Source organism: Salvelinus alpinus, chromosome 30, assembly GCF_045679555.1.
Source record: "Salvelinus alpinus chromosome 30, SLU_Salpinus.1, whole genome shotgun sequence".
In the NCBI taxonomy this organism is placed as follows: Eukaryota; Metazoa; Chordata; class Actinopteri; order Salmoniformes; family Salmonidae; genus Salvelinus; species Salvelinus alpinus.
In genome coordinates, this window is record NC_092115.1 from 4,380,946 (window position 1) to 4,395,349 (window position 14,404).

Sequence of the window (14,404 nt, forward strand, 5' to 3'; positions counted from 1 at the left end):
AGGGGTTTTGTCACAACAAAGGACTGCTTCTTTTTGTCGATAAGTGTAGTCTACCATGGCTTGGCGCTGTTTACAGTCATTACAGGGGGGAAGTGTCCCATCCCTCTCCCTTATTACCAAGGGGGATATACCACTTACACAGACAAGCCCGCGGAGTGGCTGAAACACCTGTCAATCACTTGGTGGTTCTGCGGAGTTCGATCGAGGAACCAGAGTCAAAACAGAAGTCGGGAAAGTCACATTTCACCAATGCGTCAACGCCTGGGTTTGACCAACTGATGAGGGAATTATAATCATAACTTCATTAACCGGCGTTAAATAATAACGTTACCGTTTTCCGTGACGGCTGTGATCTATATGGTACTCCATTCTTTCTTTTAAAAATGTTACATTTTTTGGGCGTAAAATGTTGGTTACGCATGACCAAATAATTTACTGACCATTTTGGAGTCTGAGGACTTTACTAGAAGGGAGACCATCCTCTCCCCTTGTACCTGGTGGTAATACCGAGTGGCCAAAGCGATGGCGTCCGAGGTGGTCTGCGGGCTGGTCTTCAGATTGCTTCTGCCAATATGTTTAGCAACAGGTACGTTTTATGCATAAAAAGGTACCGCAGCTCTTGCGCATCTAATGCGCCATCCCAAAAAACTCACAGGCATTGTAGATGACAGCCTACAACAAAATATTAGTTTAATTATGTTTATTGCCCTAATAATAACAGTCATACTTTTATGAAGGAATTAATATATATATATATTTTTTTAAACGTTACAGTATGCTAATCAATGTCTGGGTACTGTGTTACATATTTGTGGTTCTTGTTGGACAAGTAATGACACTAGAATTCAGTCGTCTTTGATTTTGTACTAACCGTGTATATCACTGAAATCCGTTTATTTATGGCAAACACCCTAATATAACCAGGCGTTATTTCACAGTGGCGGTTGTGCGTCACACACTGCAACCTTTCAGTCGTATTCCATACCCTTCTGATCCAAGTTAATATCTGAAAAACAAAAAAGGTTTGTTGATTGGCAGAACAGGAAAATGTGTCTTCGGGTTACTTGATAAAGTTCATATCTTTTCCCATTCCTTCACCAAATGTTCAGATTAGGATGGGTCTATTGCTGCGTCATGAACTGCGTTCGGACGTCATGTGGAATTGATCTTGAGCGCCTTTTGGAGCGTCTTATTTCTCCAAGCATCTGAAAAACACTATGTGAGATTTGAAGTATCAAATATTATACCATTTGGTTATAACGTATTTATTACCATGAAATAATTAGGAGATTGCTTGGGTTCATCTATTTTGAAGGAGGCATATTCAGTGTCAAAAACATTCAACTAAATTATGGATTTTTGTATTGTATTTCTCAACCACAAGTATAATTTGTAGTAGACCATATTACTGTAAACATTTTCAGTATTAATTCAGTAAGCATGTCCAGTGTTTGATGAGCAACGTCATTGTCAGCATCGCCTAGGGCAGTAGGGTTAGCGTAGGTAGGTACTAGGTAGACAGATAGACCAGTAACTAGGGGTAGGTAGACAGGGGGACCAGTAACTAGGGGGTAGGTAGACAGGTGGACCAGTAACTAGGGGGTAGGTAGACAGGTGGACCAATAACTAGGGGGTAGGTAGGTAGACAGGGGGACCAGTAACTAGGGGGTAGATAGGTAGACAGGGGGACCAGTAACTAGGGGGTAGGTAGGTAGACAGGGGGACCAGTAACTAGGGGTTGATAGACAGGTGGACCAGTAACTAGGGGGTAGGTAGACAGGTGGACCAGTAACTAGGGGTAGGTAGACAGGTGGACCAGTAACTAGGGGGTAGGTAGGTAGACAGGTGGTCCAGTAACTAGGGGGGTAGGTAGGTAGACAGGGGGACCAGTAACTAGGGGGTAGGTAGGTAGACAGGGGGACCAGTAACTAGGGGGTAGACAGGGGGACCAGTAACTAGGGGGTAGGTAGGTAGACAGGGGGACCAGTAACTAGGGGGTAGGTAGGTAGACAGGTGGACCAGTAACTAGGGGGTAGGTAGGTAGACAGGTGGTCCAGTAACTAGGGGGTAGGTAGGTAGACAGGGGGACCAGTAACTAGGGGGTAGGTAGGTAGACAGGTGGACCAGTAACTAGGGGGTAGGTAGGTAGACAGGGGGACCAGTAACTAGGGGGTAGGTAGGTAGACAGGTGGACCAGTAACTAGGGGTAGGTAGGTAGACAGGTGGACCAGTAACTAGGGGGAAGGTAGACAGGTGGACCAGTAACTAGGGGGTAGGTAGGTAGACATGGGGACCAGTAACTAGGGGGAAGGTAGACAGGTGGACCAGTAACTAGGGGGTAGGTAGGTAGACAGGTGGACCAGTAACTAGGGGGTAGGTAGGTAGACAGGTGGACCAGTAACTAGGGTTAGATAGTCAGGTGGACCAGTAACTAGGGGGTAGGTAGACAGGGGGACCAGTAACTAGGGGGTCGATAGACAGGTGGACCAGTAACTAGGGGGTAGGTAGACAGGTGGACCAGTAACTAGGGGGTAGGTAGACAGGTGGACCAGTAACTAGGGGGTAGGTAGGTAGACAGGTGGTCCAGTAACTAGGGGTAGGTAGACAGGTGGACCAGTAACTACGGGGTCGATAGACAGGTGGACCAGTAACTAGGGGGTAGGTAGACAGGTGGACCAGTAACTAGGGGGTAGGTAGACAGGTGGACCAGTAACTAGGGGGTAGGTAGGTAGACAGGTGGACCAGTAACTAGGGGGTCGATAGACAGGTGGACCAGTAACTAGGGGGTAGGTAGACAGGTGGACCAGTAACTAGGGGGTAGGTAGGTAGACAGGTGGACAAGTAACTAGGGGGTCGATAGACAGGTGGACTAGTAACTAGGGGGTAGGTAGGTAGACAGGTGGACCAGTAACTGGGGGGTAGATAGACAGGTGGACTAGTAACTAGGGGGAAGGTAGACAGGTGGACCAGTAACTAGGGGTAGGTAGACAGGGGGACCAGTAACTAGGGGGTCGATAGACAGGTGGACTAGTAACTAGGGGTAGGTAGGTAGACAGGTGGACCAGTAACTAGGGGGAAGGTAGACAGGTGGACCAGTAACTAGGGGTAGGTAGACAGGTGGACCAGTAACTAGGGGGTAGGTAGGTAGACAGGTGGACTAGTAACTAGGGGGAAGGTAGACAGGTGGACCAGTAACTAGGGGTAGGTAGACAGGTGGACCAGTAACTAGGGGGTAGGTAGGTAGACAGGTGGACTAGTAACTAGGGGGAAGGTAGACAGGTGGACCAGTAACTAGGGGTAGGTAGACAGGTGGACCAGTAACTAGGGGGTAGGTAGGTAGACAGGTGGACCAGTAACTAGGGGGTAGGTAGACAGGGGGACCAGTAACTAGGGGGTAGGTAGGTAGACAGGTGGACCAGTAACTAGGGGGTAGGTAGACAGGTGGACCAGTAACTGGGGGGTAGATAGACAGGTGGACCAGTAACTAGGGGTAGGTAGGTAGACAGGTGGACCAGTAACTGGGGGGTAGGTAGGTAGACAGGTGGACCAGTAACTAGGGGGTTGATAGACAGGTGGACCAGTAACTAGAGGTAGGTAGACAGGTGGACCAGTAACTAGGGGTAGGTAGACAGGGGGACCAGTGACTAGGGGTAGGTAGGTAGACAGGTGGACCAGTAACTAGGGGGTAGGTAGGTAGACAGGTGGACCAGTAACTGGGGGGTAGGTAGGTAGACAGGTGGACCAGTAACTAGGGGGTAGGTAGACAGGTGGACCAGTAACTAGGGGGTAGGTAGGTAGACAGGTGGACCAGTAACTAGGGGGTAGGTAGACAGGTGGACCAGTAACTAGGGGGTAGGTAGGTAGACAGGTGGACCAGTAACTGGGGGGGTAGGTAGACAGGTGGACCAGTAACTAGGGGGTTGATAGACAGGTGGACCAGTAACTAGAGGTAGGTAGACAGGTGGACCAGTAACTAGGGGTAGGTAGACAGGGGGACCAGTGACTAGGGGTAGGTAGGTAGACAGGTGGACCAGTAACTAGGGGGTTGATAGACAGGTGGACCAGTAACTAGAGGGTAGGTAGGTAGACAGGGGGACCAGTAACTAGGGGTAGGTAGGTAGACAGGGGGACCAGTAACTAGGGGTAGGTAGGTAGACAGGGGGACCAGTGACTAAGGGGTAGGTAGGTAGACAGGTGGACCAGTAACTGGGGGGTAGGTAGGTAGACAGGTGGACCAGTAACTGGGGGGTAGGTAGGTAGGTAGACAGGTGGACCAGTAACTAGGGGGTAGGTAGACAGGTGGACCAGTAACTAGGGGGTAGGTAGGTAGACAGGTGGACCAGTAACTAGGGGGTAGGTAGGTAGACAGGTGGACCAGTAACTGGGGGGTAGTTAGGTAGACAGGTGGACCAGTAACTAGGGGGTAGGTAGACAGGTGGACCAGTAACTAGGGGGTAGGTAGGTAGACAGGTGGACCAGTAACTAGGGGGTAGGTAGACAGGTGGACCAGTAACTAGGGGGTAGGTAGGTAGACAGGTGGACCAGTAACTGGGGGGTAGGTAGGTAGGTAGACAGGTGGACCAGTAACTAGGGGGTTGATAGACAGGTGGACCAGTAACTAGAGGTAGGTAGACAGGTGGACCAGTAACTAGGGGTAGGTAGACAGGGGGACCAGTGACTAGGGGTAGGTAGGTAGACAGGTGGACCAGTAACTAGGGGGTTGATAGACAGGTGGACCAGTAACTAGAGGGTAGGTAGGTAGACAGGGGGACCAGTAACTAGGGGTAGGTAGGTAGACAGGGGGACCAGTAACTAGGGGTAGGTAGGTAGACAGGGGGACCAGTGACTAGGGGGTAGGTAGGTAGACAGGTGGACCAGTAACTGGGGGGTAGGTAGGTAGACAGGTGGACCAGTAACTGGGGGGTAGGTAGGTAGGTAGGTAGACAGGTGGACCAGTAACTAGGGGTAGGTAGGTAGACAGGGGGACCAGTAACTAGGGGTAGGTAGGTAGACAGGGGGACCAGTGACTAAGGGGTAGGTAGGTAGACAGGTGGACCAGTAACTGGGGGGTAGGTAGGTAGACAGGTGGACCAGTAACTGGGGGGTAGGTAGGTAGGTAGACAGGTGGACCAGTAACTAGGGGGTAGGTAGACAGGTGGACCAGTAACTAGGGGGTAGGTAGGTAGACAGGTGGACCAGTAACTAGGGGGTAGGTAGGTAGACAGGTGGACCAGTAACTGGGGGGTAGTTAGGTAGACAGGTGGACCAGTAACTAGGGGGTAGGTAGACAGGTGGACCAGTAACTAGGGGGTAGGTAGGTAGACAGGTGGACCAGTAACTAGGGGGTAGGTAGACAGGTGGACCAGTAACTAGGGGGTAGGTAGGTAGACAGGTGGACCAGTAACTGGGGGGTAGGTAGGTAGGTAGACAGGTGGACCAGTAACTAGGGGGTTGATAGACAGGTGGACCAGTAACTAGAGGTAGGTAGACAGGTGGACCAGTAACTAGGGGTAGGTAGACAGGGGGACCAGTGACTAGGGGTAGGTAGGTAGACAGGTGGACCAGTAACTAGGGGGTTGATAGACAGGTGGACCAGTAACTAGAGGGTAGGTAGGTAGACAGGGGGACCAGTAACTAGGGGTAGGTAGGTAGACAGGGGGACCAGTAACTAGGGGTAGGTAGGTAGACAGGGGGACCAGTGACTAGGGGGTAGGTAGGTAGACAGGTGGACCAGTAACTGGGGGGTAGGTAGGTAGACAGGTGGACCAGTAACTGGGGGGTAGGTAGGTAGGTAGGTAGACAGGTGGACCAGTAACTAGGGGGTAGGTAGACAGGTGGACCAGTAACTAGGGGGTAGGTAGGTAGACAGGTGTACCAGTAACTGGGGGGTAGGTAGGTAGACAGGTGGACCAGTAACTGGGGGGTAGGTAGGTAGGTAGACAGGTGGACCAGTAACTAGGGGGTAGGTAGACAGGTGGACCAGTAACTAGGGGGTAGATAGGTAGACAGGTGGACCAGTAACTGGGGGGTAGGTAGGTAGGTAGACAGGTGGACCAGTAACTAGGGGGTTGATAGACAGGTGGACCAGTAACTAGGGGGTAGGTAGGTAGACAGGTGGACCAGTAACTGGGGGGTAGGTAGGTAGGTAGGTAGACAGGTGGACCAGTAACTAGGGGGTAGGTAGACAGGTGGACCAGTAACTAGGGGGTAGGTAGACAGGTGGACCAGTAACTAGGGGGTAGGTAGACAGGTGGACCAGTAACTAGGGGGTAGATAGACAGGTGGACCAGTAACTAGGGGTAGGTAGGTAGACAGGTGGACCAGTAACTAGGGGGTTGATAGACAGGTGGACCAGTAACTAGTGGGTAGGTAGGTAGACAGGTGGACCAGTAACTGGGGGGTAGGTAGGTAGGTAGACAGGTGGACCAGTAACTAGGGGGTAGATAGACAGGTGGACCAGTAACTAGGGGGTAGGTAGACAGGTGGTCCAGTAACTAGGGGGTAGATAGACAGGTGGACCAGTAACTAGGGGTAGGTAGACAGGTGGACCAGTAACTAGGGGTAGGTAGGTAGACAGGTGGACCAGTAACTAGGGGGTCGATAGACAGGTGGACCAGTAACTAGGGGGTAGGTAGGTAGACAGGTGGACCAGTAACTAGGGGTAGGTAGGTAGACAGGTGGACCAGTAACTAGGGGGTTGATAGACAGGTGGACCAGTAACTAGGGGGTAGGTAGGTAGACAGGTGGACCAGTAACTAGGGTTAGATAGTCAGGTGGACCAGTAACTAGGGGGTAGGTAGACAGGGGGACCAGTAACTAGGGGGTCGATAGACAGGTGGACCAGTAACTAGGGGGTAGGTAGACAGGTGGACCAGTAACTAGGGGGTAGGTAGACAGGTGGACCAGTAACTAGGGGGTAGGTAGGTAGACAGGTGGTCCAGTAACTAGGGGTAGGTAGACAGGTGGACCAGTAACTACGGGGTCGATAGACAGGTGGACCAGTAACTAGGGGGTAGGTAGACAGGTGGACCAGTAACTAGGGGGTAGGTAGACAGGTGGACCAGTAACTAGGGGGTAGGTAGGTAGACAGATGGTCCAGTAACTAGGGGGTAGGTAGGTAGACAGGTGGACCAGTAACTAGGGGGTCGATAGACAGGTGGACCAGTAACTAGGGGTTAGGTAGACAGGTGGACCAGTAACTAGGGGGTAGGTAGGTAGACAGGTGGACAAGTAACTAGGGGGTCGATAGACAGGTGGACTAGTAACTAGGGGGTAGGTAGGTAGACAGGTGGACCAGTAACTGGGGGGTAGATAGACAGGTGGACTAGTAACTAGGGGGAAGGTAGACAGGTGGACCAGTAACTAGGGGTAGGTGGACAGGGGGACCAGTAACTAGGGGGTCGATAGACAGGTGGTCCATTAACTAGGGGTAGGTAGGTAGACAGGTGGACAAGTAACTAGGGGGTCGATAGACAGGTGGACTAGTAACTAGGGGTAGGTAGGTAGACAGGTGGACCAGTAACTAGGGGGAAGGTAGACAGGTGGACCAGTAACTAGAGGTAGGTAGACAGGTGGACCAGTAACTAGGGGGTAGGTAGGTAGACAGGTGGACTAGTAACTAGGGGGAAGGTAGACAGGTGGACCAGTAACTAGGGGTAGGTAGACAGGTGGACCAGTAACTAGGGGGTAGGTAGGTAGACAGGTGGACTAGTAACTAGGGGGAAGGTAGACAGGTGGACCAGTAACTAGGGGTAGGTAGACAGGTGGACCAGTAACTAGGGGGTAGGTAGGTAGACAGGTGGACCAGTAAATAGGGGGTAGGTAGACAGGGGGACCAGTAACTAGGGGGTAGGTAGGTAGACAGGTGGACCAGTAACTAGGGGGTAGGTAGACAGGTGGACCAGTAACTGGGGGGTAGATAGACAGGTGGACCAGTAACTAGGGGTAGGTAGGTAGACAGGTGGACCAGTAACTGGGGGGTAGGTAGGTAGGTAGACAGGTGGACCAGTAACTAGGGGGTTGATAGACAGGTGGACCAGTAACTAGAGGTAGGTAGACAGGTGGACCAGTAACTAGGGGTAGGTAGACAGGGGGACCAGTGACTAGGGGTAGGTAGGTAGACAGGTGGACCAGTAACTAGGGGGTAGGTAGGTAGACAGGTGGACCAGTAACTGGGGGGTAGGTAGGTAGACAGGTGGACCAGTAACTAGGGGGTAGGTAGACAGGTGGACCAGTAACTAGGGGGTAGGTAGGTAGACAGGTGTACCAGTAACTAGGGGGTAGGTAGACAGGTGGACCAGTAACTAGGGGGTAGGTAGGTAGACAGGTGGACCAGTAACTGGGGGGGTAGGTAGACAGGTGGACCAGTAACTAGGGGGTTGATAGACAGGTGGACCAGTAACTAGAGGTAGGTAGACAGGTGGACCAGTAACTAGGGGTAGGTAGACAGGGGGACCAGTGACTAGGGGTAGGTAGCTAGACAGGTGGACCAGTAACTAGGGGGTTGATAGACAGGTGGACCAGTAACTAGAGGGTAGGTAGGTAGACAGGGGGACCAGTAACTAGGGGTAGGTAGGTAGACAGGGGGACCAGTAACTAGGGGTAGGTAGGTAGACAGGGGGACCAGTGACTAAGGGGTAGGTAGGTAGACAGGTGGACCAGTAACTGGGGGGTAGGTAGGTAGACAGGTGGACCAGTAACTGGGGGGTAGGTAGGTAGGTAGACAGGTGGACCAGTAACTAGGGGGTAGGTAGACAGGTGGACCAGTAACTAGGGGGTAGATAGACAGGTGGACCAGTAACTAGGGGTAGGTAGGTAGACAGGTGGACCAGTAACTAGGGGGTTGATAGACAGGTGGACCAGTAACTAGTGGGTAGGTAGGTAGACAGGTGGACCAGTAACTGGGGGGTAGGTAGGTAGGTAGACAGGTGGACCAGTAACTAGGGGGTAGATAGACAGGTGGTCCAGTAACTAGGGGGTAGATAGACAGGTGGACCAGTAACTAGGTGGTAGATAGACAGGTGGACCAGTAACTAGGGGTAGGTAGACAGGTGGACCAGTAACTAGGGGTAGGTAGGTAGACAGGTGGACCAGTAACTAGGGGGTCGATAGACAGGTGGACCAGTAACTAGGGGGTAGGTAGGTAGACAGGTGGACCAGTAACTAGGGGTAGGTAGGTAGACAGGTGGACCAGTAACTAGGGGGTTGATAGACAGGTGGACCAGTAACTAGGGGGTAGGTAGGTAGACAGGTGGACCAGTAACTAGGGTTAGATAGTCAGGTGGACCAGTAACTAGGGGGTAGGTAGACAGGGGGACCAGTAACTAGGGGGTCGATAGACAGGTGGACCAGTAACTAGGGGGTAGGTAGACAGGTGGACCAGTAACTAGGGGGTAGGTAGACAGGTGGACCAGTAACTAGGGGGTAGGTAGGTAGACAGGTGGACCAGTAACTACGGGGTCGATAGACAGGTGGACCAGTAACTAGGGGGTAGGTAGACAGGTGGACCAGTAACTAGGGGGTAGGTAGACAGGTGGACCAGTAACTAGGGGGTAGGTAGGTAGACAGGTGGTCCAGTAACTAGGGGGTAGGTAGGTAGACAGGTGGACCAGTAACTAGGGGGTCGATAGACAGGTGGACCAGTAACTAGGGGTTAGGTAGACAGGTGGACCAGTAACTAGGGGGTAGGTAGGTAGACAGGTGGACAAGTAACTAGGGGGTCGATAGACAGGTGGACTAGTAACTAGGGGGTAGGTAGGTAGACAGGTGGACCAGTAACTGGGGGGTAGATAGACAGGTGGACTAGTAACTAGGGGGAAGGTAGACAGGTGGACCAGTAACTAGGGGTAGGTAGACAGGGGGACCAGTAACTAGGGGGTAGGTAGGTAGACAGGTGGACCAGTAAATAGGGGGTAGGTAGACAGGGGGACCAGTAACTAGGGGGTAGGTAGGTAGACAGGTGGACCAGTAACTAGGGGGTAGGTAGACAGGTGGACCAGTAACTGGGGGGTAGATAGACAGGTGGACCAGTAACTAGGGGTAGGTAGGTAGACAGGTGGACCAGTAACTGGGGGGTAGGTAGGTAGGTAGACAGGTGGACCAGTAACTAGGGGGTTGATAGACAGGTGGACCAGTAACTAGAGGTAGGTAGACAGGTGGACCAGTAACTAGGGGTAGGTAGACAGGGGGACCAGTGACTAGGGGTAGGTAGGTAGACAGGTGGACCAGTAACTAGGGGGTAGGTAGGTAGACAGGTGGACCCAGTGTAGACTGGGAGGGTAGGTAGGTAGACAGGTGGACCAGTAACTAGGGGGTAGGTAGACAGGTGGACCAGTAACTAGGGGGTAGGTAGGTAGGTAGACAGGTGGACCAGTAACTAGGGGGTAGATAGACAGGTGGACCAGTAACTAGGGGGTAGGTAGACAGGTGGTCCAGTAACTAGGGGGTAGATAGACAGGTGGACCAGTAACTAGGTGGTAGATAGACAGGTGGACCAGTAACTAGGGGTAGGTAGACAGGTGGACCAGTAACTAGGGGTAGGTAGATAGACAGGTGGACCAGTAACTAGGGGTAGGTAGACAGGTGGACCAGTAACTAGGGGTAGGTAGGTAGACAGGTGGACCAGTAACTAGGGGGTCGATAGACAGGTGGACCAGTAACTAGGGGGTAGGTAGGTAGACAGGTGGACCAGTAACTAGGGGTAGGTAGGTAGACAGGTGGACCAGTAACTAGGGGGTTGATAGACAGGTGGACCAGTAACTAGGGGGTAGGTAGGTAGACAGGTGGACCAGTAACTAGGGTTAGATAGTCAGGTGGACCAGTAACTAGGGGGTAGGTAGACAGGGGGACCAGTAACTAGGGGGTCGATAGACAGGTGGACCAGTAACTAGGGGGTAGGTAGACAGGTGGACCAGTAACTAGGGGGTAGGTAGACAGGTGGACCAGTAACTAGGGGGTAGGTAGGTAGACAGGTGGTCCAGTAACTAGGGGTAGGTAGACAGGTGGACCAGTAACTACGGGGTCGATAGACAGGTGGACCAGTAACTAGGGGGTAGGTAGACAGGTGGACCAGTAACTAGGGGGTAGGTAGACAGGTGGACCAGTAACTAGGGGGTAGGTAGGTAGACAGGTGGTCCAGTAACTAGGGGGTAGGTAGGTAGACAGGTGGACCAGTAACTAGGGGGTCGATAGACAGGTGGAACAGTAACTAGGGGTTAGGTAGACAGGTGGACCAGTAACTAGGGGGTAGGTAGGTAGACAGGTGGACAAGTAACTAGGGGGTCGATAGACAGGTGGACTAGTAACTAGGGGGTAGGTAGGTAGACAGGTGGACCAGTAACTGGGGGGTAGATAGACAGGTGGACTAGTAACTAGGGGGAAGGTAGACAGGTGGACCAGTAACTAGGGGTAGGTAGACAGGGGGACCAGTAACTAGGGGGTCGATAGACAGGTGGTCCATTAACTAGGGGTAGGTAGGTAGACAGGTGGACAAGTAACTAGGGGGTCGATAGACAGGTGGACTAGTAACTAGGGGTAGGTAGGTAGACAGGTGGACCAGTAACTAGGGGGAAGGTAGACAGGTGGACCAGTAACTAGAGGTAGGTAGACAGGTGGACCAGTAACTAGGGGGTAGGTAGGTAGACAGGTGGACTAGTAACTAGGGGGAAGGTAGACAGGTGGACCAGTAACTAGGGGTAGGTAGACAGGTGGACCAGTAACTAGGGGGTAGGTAGGTAGACAGGTGGACTAGTAACTAGGGGGAAGGTAGACAGGTGGACCAGTAACTAGGGGTAGGTAGACAGGTGGACCAGTAACTAGGGGGTAGGTAGGTAGACAGGTGGACCAGTAACTAGGGGGTAGGTAGACAGGGGGACCAGTAACTAGGGGGTAGGTAGGTAGACAGGTGGACCAGTAACTAGGGGGTAGGTAGACAGGTGGACCAGTAACTGGGGGGTAGATAGACAGGTGGACCAGTAACTAGGGGTAGGTAGGTAGACAGGTGGACCAGTAACTGGGGGGTAGGTAGGTAGGTAGACAGGTGGACCAGTAACTAGGGGGTTGATAGACAGGTGGACCAGTAACTAGAGGTGGGTAGACAGGTGGACCAGTAACTAGGGGTAGGTAGACAGGGGGACCAGTGACTAGGGGTAGGTAGGTAGACAGGTGGACCAGTAACTAGGGGGTAGGTAGGTAGACAGGTGGACCAGTAACTGGGGGGTAGGTAGGTAGACAGGTGGACCAGTAACTAGGGGGTAGGTAGACAGGTGGACCAGTAACTAGGGGGTAGGTAGGTAGACAGGTGGACCAGTAACTAGGGGGTAGGTAGACAGGTGGACCAGTAACTAGGGGGTAGGTAGGTAGACAGGTGGACCAGTAACTGGGGGGGTAGGTAGACAGGTGGACCAGTAACTAGGGGGTTGATAGACAGGTGGACCAGTAACTAGAGGTAGGTAGACAGGTGGACCAGTAACTAGGGGTAGGTAGACAGGGGGACCAGTGACTAGGGGTAGGTAGGTAGACAGGTGGACCAGTAACTAGGGGGTTGATAGACAGGTGGACCAGTAACTAGAGGGTAGGTAGGTAGACAGGGGGACCAGTAACTAGGGGTAGGTAGGTAGACAGGGGGACCAGTAACTAGGGGTAGGTAGGTAGACAGGGGGACCAGTGACTAAGGGGTAGGTAGGTAGACAGGTGGACCAGTAACTGGGGGGTAGGTAGGTAGACAGGTGGACCAGTAACTGGGGGGTAGGTAGGTAGGTAGACAGGTGGACCAGTAACTAGGGGGTAGGTAGACAGGTGGACCAGTAACTAGGGGGTAGGTAGGTAGACAGGTGGACCAGTAACTAGGGGGTCGATAGACAGGTGGACCAGTAACTAGGGGGTAGGTAGGTAGACAGGTGGACAAGTAACTAGGGGGTCGATAGACAGGTGGACTAGTAACTAGGGGGTAGGTAGGTAGACAGGTGGACCAGTAACTGGGGGGTAGATAGACAGGTGGACTAGTAACTAGGGGGAAGGTAGACAGGTGGACCAGTAACTAGGGGTAGGTAGACAGGGGGACCAGTAACTAGGGGGTCGATAGACAGGTGGTCCATTAACTAGGGGTAGGTAGGTAGACAGGTGGACAAGTAACTAGGGGGTCGATAGACAGGTGGACTAGTAACTAGGGGTAGGTAGGTAGACAGGTGGACCAGTAACTAGGGGGAAGGTAGACAGGTGGACCAGTAACTAGAGGTAGGTAGACAGGTGGACCAGTAACTAGGGGGTAGGTAGGTAGACAGGTGGACTAGTAACTAGGGGGAAGGTAGACAGGTGGACCAGTAACTAGGGGTAGGTAGACAGGTGGACCAGTAACTAGGGGGTAGGTAGGTAGACAGGTGGACTAGTAACTAGGGGGAAGGTAGACAGGTGGACCAGTAACTAGGGGTAGGTAGACAGGTGGACCAGTAACTAGGGGGTAGGTAGGTAGACAGGTGGACCAGTAACTAGGGGGTAGGTAGACAGGGGGACCAGTAACTAGGGGGTAGGTAGGTAGACAGGTGGACCAGTAACTAGGGGGTAGGTAGACAGGTGGACCAGTAACTGGGGGGTAGATAGACAGGTGGACCAGTAACTAGGGGTAGGTAGGTAGACAGGTGGACCAGTAACTGGGGGGTAGGTAGGTAGGTAGACAGGTGGACCAGTAACTAGGGGGTTGATAGACAGGTGGACCAGTAACTAGAGGTGGGTAGACAGGTGGACCAGTAACTAGGGGTAGGTAGACAGGGGGACCAGTGACTAGGGGTAGGTAGGTAGACAGGTGGACCAGTAACTAGGGGGTAGGTAGGTAGACAGGTGGACCAGTAACTGGGGGGTAGGTAGGTAGACAGGTGGACCAGTAACTAGGGGGTAGGTAGACAGGTGGACCAGTAACTAGGGGGTAGGTAGGTAGACAGGTGGACCAGTAACTAGGGGGTAGGTAGACAGGTGGACCAGTAACTAGGGGGTAGGTAGGTAGACAGGTGGACCAGTAACTGGGGGGGTAGGTAGACAGGTGGACCAGTAACTAGGGGGTTGATAGACAGGTGGACCAGTAACTAGAGGTAGGTAGACAGGTGGACCAGTAACTAGGGGTAGGTAGACAGGGGGACCAGTGACTAGGGGTAGGTAGGTAGACAGGTGGACCAGTAACTAGGGGGTTGATAGACAGGTGGACCAGTAACTAGAGGGTAGGTAGGTAGACAGGGGGACCAGTAACTAGGGGTAGGTAGGTAGACAGGGGGACCAGTAACTAGGGGTAGGTAGGTAGACAGGGGGACCAGTGACTAAGGGGTAGGTAGGTAGACAGGTGGACCAGTAACTGGGGGGTAGGTAGGTAGACAGGTGGACCAGTAACTGGGGGGTAGGTAGGTAGGTAGACAGGTGG

The 14,404-nt window shown here is 52.6% G+C and overlaps 1 pseudogene; it reads left to right on the top strand.

The window, feature by feature from the left end:
* The first annotated feature begins 338 nt into the window (after window positions 1–338).
* LOC139559551 (piezo-type mechanosensitive ion channel component 2-like) overlaps window positions 339–14,404 on the top strand; it is a 179,982-nt pseudogene continuing 165,916 nt past the window's right edge.